This window comes from Musca vetustissima, unplaced genomic scaffold, assembly GCF_032173495.1.
Source record: "Musca vetustissima isolate MV318-11 ecotype Yass unplaced genomic scaffold, APGP_CSIRO_Mvet_v1 utg50366, whole genome shotgun sequence".
NCBI lineage: Eukaryota > Metazoa > Arthropoda > Insecta > Diptera > Muscidae > Musca > Musca vetustissima.
Genome location: NW_026885019.1, coordinates 29,055 through 39,167, shown reverse-complemented (window position 1 = coordinate 39,167; position 10,113 = coordinate 29,055).

The window sequence follows — 10,113 nt, the reverse complement described above, 5'->3', positions numbered from 1 at the left end:
TTTGACAGTTTATTTATTGCACATTTTATTGTTGGAAAATAATGCGTTGTATTGTGAATTTAAAAACAAACAAGTAAAAACGTGGTTAAGTTACCGAAAAGAAAGCTTTTCGGTTGGAAAATGCGGCTACAAGCCTCAAAATATCAAAAAATGCCACTGTGTCGAAACATGTTCTTGCAATGGCAATTTTTTGCCAAATTTTAGTCTCTTCGGTCGAAAATTATGCTAAAACCAAAATCAAAATACCGAACATTGGACAGGATCTTGATGGGTCAGATTTGTCAAAACATGGACCTGTGAAGATGAATGCCACCCTCCAAACCGACTAAATGCCATATTAGAGCCTTTTGTTTTGGAAAATGCGGCCGAAATGCTGACAAGTGGGCGGGATTTTTATATAGTGTCTATACAATAACATAGAACTGTACTGATAACTTTATACATAGAAATATTTCGGCCAACAAAAACCCGTTCCTTTCTTTTGGAAAATTATGAAAATTAGACGGTACCTTTAACTAGGATCTATACCAGAACGTGGACCGGTACACTTCATTCGCATGCAAAATCCTGATTCCAACAGACGGACAGACATGTCGAAATCGACATCGATTTTTGTTCTGATCCTTTTTCGGCTGAGTCGAAATTATTCTATAGTCCACTATAAGAAACCAAAAAATGGGCGAAGATCTACACTTAATGTACATACAGTGGCGTGCAGAAGCGAGTACATGTTTGTACTTTGGACACTTTTTATGCAGGAGAATCTTACATATGTCATAAAAATAAAAGTAAAAAAAGCAAATTCAAAAACGTATTTTGTACTTAACGAATTTTTCTTAAATTTTCTAGGAATAAATGAAAGAAAACAAAATCAACACCAATATACAAAAGTGAGTACAGTAGATATCGGATATAAGCACATCTCATAAAAGAAAAAATCGGATATAAGAAAGATTATCAAAAACACCAAGCCTTTTTACATCTTTTCAGTGCAAAAATTGCTTCTTATAAGAATAACGCGAATAAACAAACAACCTAGTTGACAAATGTATTTGAAAACATTTCATATAAGAAAATATTTAATTTTGTTGGCCACATTGAATATATTTAAACATTGTTAGTCAAACTAGGAACTGAATTTAATTTTGTTATTTTTATTTATTTAAATTTTTAGTTTTAAGATACTGCATTTTTCTTGCCAAACTATAATTTAATTCCGTAACTTTGTATTTTTATATATTGAATTGTTTTATTTAATAAAATATTGTTCTTTAAAAAACGCTTTTCATTTAAACATTTTACTTTAAGAAAATATATTCGTATAAGAAATAGATTTCTTATATGCGTATGTACTCTTATATGAAACAAATTTCTTATATCTGATAATTCCATATAAGAATAAAACGCATATAAGAAAGAAATCTCTGAAATTTTTTGAGTTTCTTATATCCGATATCTACAGAATTTACGTTTACAGAATACGAATATTTTTATACCCTACACAACTATGTTGTCAGGGTATTATAGCTTTGTGCAGCCCCAAATGTTTGTAACGCCGCGAAATATTGGTCCTAGGACCACCTTTAAGTATACCGATCGTCATATCTCGACTAGCTGAGTCGATCTAGACATGTGTGTCCGTCCGTCCGTCCGTCTGTCCATTATAATTTGTAAACACGATACAGGCCACAGTTATGGACCAATCTTCACGAAATTTTGCATGTAGGATGGGTTCTGGCCAATGAAGACCCCTATTGTTTTTGGAAAAGATCGGTTAATATTTAGGGGATGAAATGGACCAAATACTAAATTTTTGTTGGTTTTTCTGGTCGCTCCAGAGGCCGCAATTATGGCCCAAACACCGCGAATTTTTGTATGGAGAAGGGGATCGGGCCAGAGAATAAGCATGCATGTTTTGATAAAGATCGGTCAATATTTAGCGGGTCAAATGGACCCTGACTTTTGTGTGAAAAATGACAAAATTTGTATTCTATGGCATATATATTTACTCCTGGAGGATGTAGACCCCAAGAGTTGATAGCACATCCAAGAGGAGTGGTTGGCCTTTAAATTGATACCAAATATAGTGATGTATCTACTCAGATGTGGGAGTTACAGTCAAATATTTACAGGTGCTTACGTATTCAGATATTATTCAGTAACCCATTACCACATTAGAGGGAGAAATATCGCGCTGATGGCTTTGAAATTTTTCATGAAGTTCCAGTTATGGTCAAGAACAACGCCTATAATTTTCGGTGATGATCAGATTAAAATTTTGGGATGAAATGGTCCGAAAACATAATTTTTTGTGTGTTTTCGAGTAGAGTATAATCCGAAAATCACAACACAATCCACCGTGAAGGTAATCTGGACAAGTAATTAGAAGGACTGTACTGAATATTCGAAAAAAGTAAGAAAGAGGTGTTGTTAACCTCTAATCGGACAAGAGGGGGCAAATATCACGAAATATTACTCAGACTCGGAATAAACATCCTCAGAAAGTTAGAGTTCGTGGTAGTTGTGTAGGGTATCGCATGGTCGGCCCCGTCCGACTATACTGCTCCGCTCACTGGTTATTACTAGTTTTATATTTTTAATGTGTTATTTATGCAAATATTTTTTCAATCACATCAGATCTACTGCGAATGTTCATGTAAATTATTGGAAGCTAATTGGTATTGGTCCCAATTAATCCTTGCGTTAATTGAAAATTTTGCTCACCAAAATATTCTGTCACGATTTTACTTCTTCATAGACGTTATTATCTAACAAGACCGGTGGAAATGACTCTACAATGCTCTCAATAGACTTATTTCATTAAGTTAAAGCCAACCCATGCCATGGCGATTCATCAACCGTGCTTCACATTAGGCCGTTGAAGTAGTTCTCATCTCCAATAAAGTTTATCGTCGAATAGAAAACGACACGAGTGTTTAAAAAAAAATAAGTTATTATTCGGTGGCATATAAGTACGAATTTTGTGACGAACATTTTCAAATATTAAATTTTTATAGATTTAGACAAAAATTTCGACTCAATAAAGATGCGTTTATGTATGTATTAAATGCTATTAAAACGACCTCGCCATTCCTAATAGATCCACATCAATTCCAACTCCAATAAAAGTGGCTGCTGGTTTGAAATTGCTTGAACAAGGTGGATATCAATACCAAAAATTTGGCAAAGCCATCTTTTAGGCCAAACTTGTAAATATGCACACCTAGTTAGTTTTACATCTTATATAATTTACATAAAATTTATATACAAAATATAATACATTACTTTTTCCAACCAGCGACATATCGTATCCATTTATCCATTTGAATTGAGGTCGTTAGCCAGTTGGCGCGTTGTTTCACATTTTAACTCTGTCCTTTTGCCAAACCGCTGTGTTGCACCATAAAATCTACTAAAGTTGGGAAGTAAGTAACCCCCGATCACAGGTTTCCAGTCGACTACTGTTCAATTTCTGGGCTCGTTGGAAAGTTTTTATCCTGATTTTGCGGTTCTTTTTTTCGATAATACAGGGTTTTGTTTTTTTACAGCTGCTAACAGGTTTGACCAATTAATACCACTTAACAATATTTTTGAAACAAATCAAACCCAAAACATTAAATATCTCAGCATAGGAAAAATTGGCACTAAACCACTTTCAAAATAAACGACTTTTAGCTTGCCGATTTTTATAGATTGCTGTAATGTTTAGACTAATAAGTCGAGTGCTTCAAAGTATCCAATAATACAACAACACGTGCTAAAACTATACCAACATTTTCATTAATTTTATTTTGCACTCCCATACTATAACGTTCAATAAAGTAATCGATTAAAACAAATAGTCCCCTTTCGAAAACATAAACACAAAAATTATTGAAGATAGGGTGCGCTGCTATTATTTTGTTCACAACTGTATATGTTATCACTTATCCAATTGTATTCCTTCAGAAGTGAGAAGTTATGCTACCTCAGCGATTTTCCATTTTATTATTACTTCATACGACTAAATCTAAAAAAATCATATTATTATAACACATAGGACCAGCTGTTACAAATCAAAGAACAACCTTAGTTTCATCTTCTTTGTTATTTTCATCTCTCATTTTGACATTCCTTATTTACTGTCTATTTTTATTGCGCAATGAGTAATTTTGTGTTTGCTACTTTCATATATCGGTATCGAAAAAAATATATATTACGAACACTTTCCACCACTTATCCAGTGTAAAAACGGTGTTATCTTAAATTCCAATTGGATGAAATCATTGAATTAAAGTTTACAAAACATACAAAAAAAGATAAAACAACAAATTACAGAAATTTGATAAGAGACGACCCAATGTGAGGTAGCAGTACAGCAATAAAACCTTTAAAGCGGTGTTCTATTGCTGGATTCTCCTACAATTTGCCTTATGCAAAACGTAACAAGAAAAAAATACGACAAGAAGAAGAATAGTCCAAAAATGTATTAAAACGTTCGCTCCCAACTGGCCGGGCCATAAGAAAATAGCTGCATAAAATAGAAAAAAAACACAGAATCTCCACATCTCCAGCAAAAACAAAAAACAACGAAATCAGCCCAAGGAAGATGATAACGAAAAAGGATGTGGAAGAAACGAAAAAACAACAACACAACTTGGAATATCTATAATAACCAGGATACTGACCTTTTTTACTCAACATAAAGTCATTTGGCAGAGAACGAAAACGGCCACACCACACCACCAACTGACATCCAATGGCATAAACAAGAACAACAACAACAAAATACCATACGATAGTAGAGTCGAGTACACAGCAATGCAGGAATAATGTTAACGAGAGACACTGATGGTAGTGTTGTTGTTGGATGTTTTGTGATTTGTTGTTGTAAATGTTGTTTATGATAAACTCTTCGGGTACGTACTACACAATTCACACAGACACGAACGAACACACACCGGGAGAGCTGAGAGCTTTACTAATGATTTTGTGACAAGGATTATAAATTCTGTGTGAGAGAGAGTGGGGTAAACTGTTGTAATATTTTTCGTATGTGAATTCTTGCCCTCTCTGAACTCTCTTTTTGGAAATTGTAATTATTTTGATAACACTTTAAATTTTTGTATTTAAATTTTAATTATTTTTTGTTTCACTTATTTGTTTTGTTGTGCTATTTTTTCACTTGTTAATTATTTTCATTATTAGGGAATCTCTCTCTATTTTTTTGTTTACTTTTTTAAAAAAGATTTCTCCATTGAAGAGATAGCCAAATCAAACCACTGAGAGCCTTATTGGGAGCAAGGTAAACACCTTAACTCAGGCGTTGTTTAGCCTTTTTTAAGGTTTTTTTATTTTTTGTTTTGGAGGATAATAGCTCTCCGTGAGCTCTCTCTCTCTCACTATTTCACTGTTGTTATGCTCTTTTCAGTTATCACACTCGCACTCAATTGAAATTAACTATGAATTATATTTTTTCCTTCATTCCTTTTTATTTTCTGAACATTTGGGTGGAGATTTTTTCCATGGAATGGGAATTTTTCTTGCTTTCTTTTTTATATCAATTTTCATCAATGGTTAATGGAAAATTTGTTGTTGACACGAAGAAAATGAAAAAGAAGACACTAAAAGAGAATTAGGGATAAAAATAAAAATGAAAAAACAAATTAGAAATTAATTTTTCACTACTTTTCTTAATAATTTTGGGTATCCTTTCACAATTTTTTTAAAAGGGCCACCCTTGAAAATTAGCATTCTTTATTTTCCATTATTTGTAAGATGGTCTTCTGCTTTGTTAATTTTTTGTCATTCTTTCATTCCTGTTGTTTGGTCTTCTTTCACTTTGTACTTAATTCTTATTCTTGTTTCAAGACTCCTCAAACAACAACTCCCAGCATCCATTAAGCAAAGCTGTGGTTGTTGTTGTCACTGGTCCGGAGCCTAAGTTTTTTTCACATTACAAACATTTTTTTTTTTTGGTGTTGTCCAGTCTTGGCTTGTGGGCCAATGTAAGCCACCATAACAGCGAGCCACCAAATGGCCATATAAGTCAAACAAGACAACCAACCACACACAGCAACAACAAATCGAGTTGTTGTTGTTATTGTCCGGTATACAACATTCAGAGTAGTCCACAATATATATTGAATGTTGATTGGAATCTGTGCTGCCGCTTCTGATGCTGTTGTTGACTGTCGCCGTTGCTCCAACCAAGCCAACGGAGGAGACAGCAACTTGCACACACAACCAAACCCCAGCAGCAGCAACAACACACAACTCCCCACACTCTGTTTTGCTGTTTGAAATCCGAGACTTGTTAATTTTTTTTCGTTATTATTTGCTGTGAGTTGGTTGTTTGGAACCGGTTTTTGCACTTTTTTTCACCAAGAGATTTGTTTTCTTTTTATTATTTGTCGTTTAGTTTTATTTTTGTTTCTCCTTTCTTTAATCTCCAGAAATAAAATAAGAACAGCACAATAACATTTTCATTCCTTAAAGCACAGAACTTTTTTTCGTTGCTTATGTTATCCGGAATCTTAAATTTCTCTTCATCATTACAGGAGAAAAAAATCAATAATTCCTTTTTAATAAAAAAACATAATTTTTCTTTTAATTAATTTATTTTTTACTTCTCAAACAATTCAATTTTTATTTTTCCATTTTTTCTTTAAAGTATAACAAATTTAATTTCATTCACTTGTATTTAATAAAAACCATACACAGCAGATGAAATGTATGAAAAAAATTAACACCTTATAAGCAAGCAAGCATTCAATGCTAACCGTTATTTTTCAATCGATTTAAACGCTCCGTCCGCAACGGCATCAAAAACTCAACTGATTTTGTTCGTTGTGCAAAACTCCAACACAAGGGGAAATTTGCTCACCATTTACAACATGGCTCTCACTCTCTCACACAAGGGAAATTTTGCCCCACAACATGTTCCAATTCCATTTGGTTGTGAACAAGCAAGCGCATAACTAACATTATGCTCTTCCTTCTCTTTCTCGGCTTTATAAACATAACCTCTCACATTGAATTAAAAATTTCCCTTGTATTCAATTAACAGGTACTCTGATTTTGATAGAACGAGCCACAGTGTGTAATAAAAATACAACAAATCACAACAAATGAGGCAGGCCCCCTGTAATGTATTGAGAGAGCAAGCAACGGGAGAGTTTACTAGTTTACAAAAGGGATTTTTTGTTGTTTGATTTTTATGGGAGCAGCAGAAAATCAGCATTAATGCCGGTAATTTTTTGTTACAATGTAACAGAAATGTAACCAACAAAATAATAAATCAGAGAGCATTAAATGCTCTCCTCAACGAATTAAAAAATCGGAATTTCTTTTGAAAAAAAACCAAAACAAAATAGATTAATTTAAAAACTAAAGGGAAATTCAATTTTTTAAATATACACATTAGGAAATGCGATTAAGTAGGTTAATTAGGGGTTTTAATTTTGAAAACATTATTTTCTTATTATGATCTTTTATTTTTATAAAAAAAAAACTGGAGAATACAGATTGATATGTAGATAACATTTGTTTGCATTAGAGGTTTTTATGTACATAAAATTTAAAAATTTATATTTTTTATTTATTGGCTTTTTAATTTTTTAAATATTTTTATAATTTAAAGTATTTATATATTATTTTACTAATGAACAAATTTAATTCAACAGCTGCAGAGTAGTTATGTTTGCCTTGCATTTGATTTACTGTTTTGTTTCATTTCTAATTTGTTTCTCTCGTCTATTGATGCGGTGTTCCAATTGGATGAGTGGTGAGTTTCATGCTAACAAGAATTTATAACAGAGTGGTATTTATAATTTAACAAATATCAGGGTTCGGAAACAATGATTTAGTAGTATTATATTCTTTAATTTGGATTTTGTAACATTACATTGCAATATAAATGGAGTATACAAAAAGAATATAAAAATATTTTATTTATATAGACTTATAGTCGTCTGTCAATAATATTAAGTAGGTAGGTACTATAAGTAGGTATATAAGTTCTGGAGTAGGTACTATAAGTTCATGCATATTGTAAATCTTATTGGCCTTTAGGTTTTTTACAAAATTAAATATAAATAAATAAATAAAGAAATATAAATATTCAGTGTTTAAAAAGTAAAATATTTAAAAATTGAATTCTAACAATAATTGGGTTCTATATTGTGAACAAGTTTTTAAATAATTCACTAACATTTTCCAGCTGATTACCAGTCCATTGAGAATATATATATATATATATTAGTTCAGATTCGTTAAGTACAGTTTTTTTTTGGAAAAATCTCTGGCGGGATTCTTTTATTGCTGGGCAGCGACATAGAATATGATTTATGTGTTCGTTTTCTTGTGTATTACACATTGAGCATCTTGGGTTTGCTTCTATTCGGTATCGATTTGAGTTTAGAGCTAACATGTCACTTCTAGCTTTCATTATCCGCATGATATCATCCTGTGTTACATACTCCATGAAGAAAGATCCGCCAAGAGTGGGTTCTAATTTGTCGTAGAATCGTTGAGATTTTTTTGCTCTTACGATTGCTGAATTCTTTATATATGCGTACGCAGTTTTAAAATTTTATTTTATAAAAGAAGATTGTTAGTTTATCGATTACACCGAAAAAAGAAAAACCCCATGTATGGGATCCATATGATTGGACAGATCTGCATACAGCTAAAAACTCAATTTTGTTCTCAGGGATACGTTTGATTTTGAAAGGAAGCATTTCCACGTATTTATGCTATTTTTTGCCAGTTCGTTTCTTGTATTTGCTTCCTATGGGAAAGTTTGGGCGTGAATATCATCTGAGACCTCCCTTCTTGTCCACATAGAAAATGTAGTTTTTTTTCGTAAATTTTTTCTATAAATTTTACAACTTTTGTTGAAATACTCATGTTATGCAACTTAAAAAACATAGATTTTCTGGCAACTCGGCAAAGACAGCTTTGAAATCTACAAAGAATGCATATGAGTAGTGTTGGCGGGTCATTTGGGATACCATTTGTATTTTGTTTTTGCAAAATAGTCAGGCTGAATCCCAGTCTATTGTTTTCATAAAAAACGACTATTTATTAGTGGGGAATGTATGACATTGTCCGCCGAGGGGGAAGGCAGGGAAGTTCCTTTATCAGTTCCTTTAGTTTTTTGTTGAGATATTCTCCCCAGAAGCTATTTATTGCTTCTTTGCAAAAAAAAACCTTTCATACACAAATGTCTCTTGTTTATAAAAGGTTTTCTTATTTTTAAGCCAGTTGAAATGTATTATTGCCGATAGGTTGAATATGTTATCAGTCGTGGAATAATTCCTTCTGAATCCAACTTGATACTCCTTTTCATTCCACACATTTCTGACCAATTAGTCAATCTGTCGTTGATGGTCGAAATAATAATTTTTGGAAGGCAGTTCATAAAAGAAATGCGACGATAGTTTTGGGGCTGATTTCTTTCACCTTTTTTGAAAATTGGATAAATAATACACTTAACAAAAGAGGCACCTATTTTTCTTTCCAGATACATGTTATATGTTTCAACAAATCTTCAGAGGCATATTTATAAAATTGTTTTATTTAATGCTTTTTGACGTCTAACAGACTTATCTCATTGTCCAAATCTTCATTTGTACAATAAAAATGTGCATATTGCATATCTGGTGATGTTTGTGTTTGATTTACAAGACTGTGAAAATAATTTTTTAAGTCATTAGCTTGTATTGGAATATGGTTATTCCATTCTTCATTTCTAAGCTCCTTCACTATTTTCCACCGTTTATCTTTTATTGTAGGGTATATATGCTTCTCTATTCCCATTTCTCATCCAGCTTTTTGTACATATTTCTTGTTGATTTTGAAACAAAGTGATGCAATGTATTAGTACATTTTTGAACATAGTAGATATACCGTAATATTACATCAAGTAGTGGAGAAAGAAATTTGGAGAATTTGATGTAATTTTTCAAACATTTCGTCTATGTTAAGTTCGTAAGAGCAACATTTTTTCCGGAGCAGGTTTTCTGTGTGTAAATCGGAAATAAGGTTTCTGCTCTTATTTTAATTATTTTTAAATACGAAAATAGCGATTCTCACACATACGTTGACCTAAACAAACAATACAATTTGAAA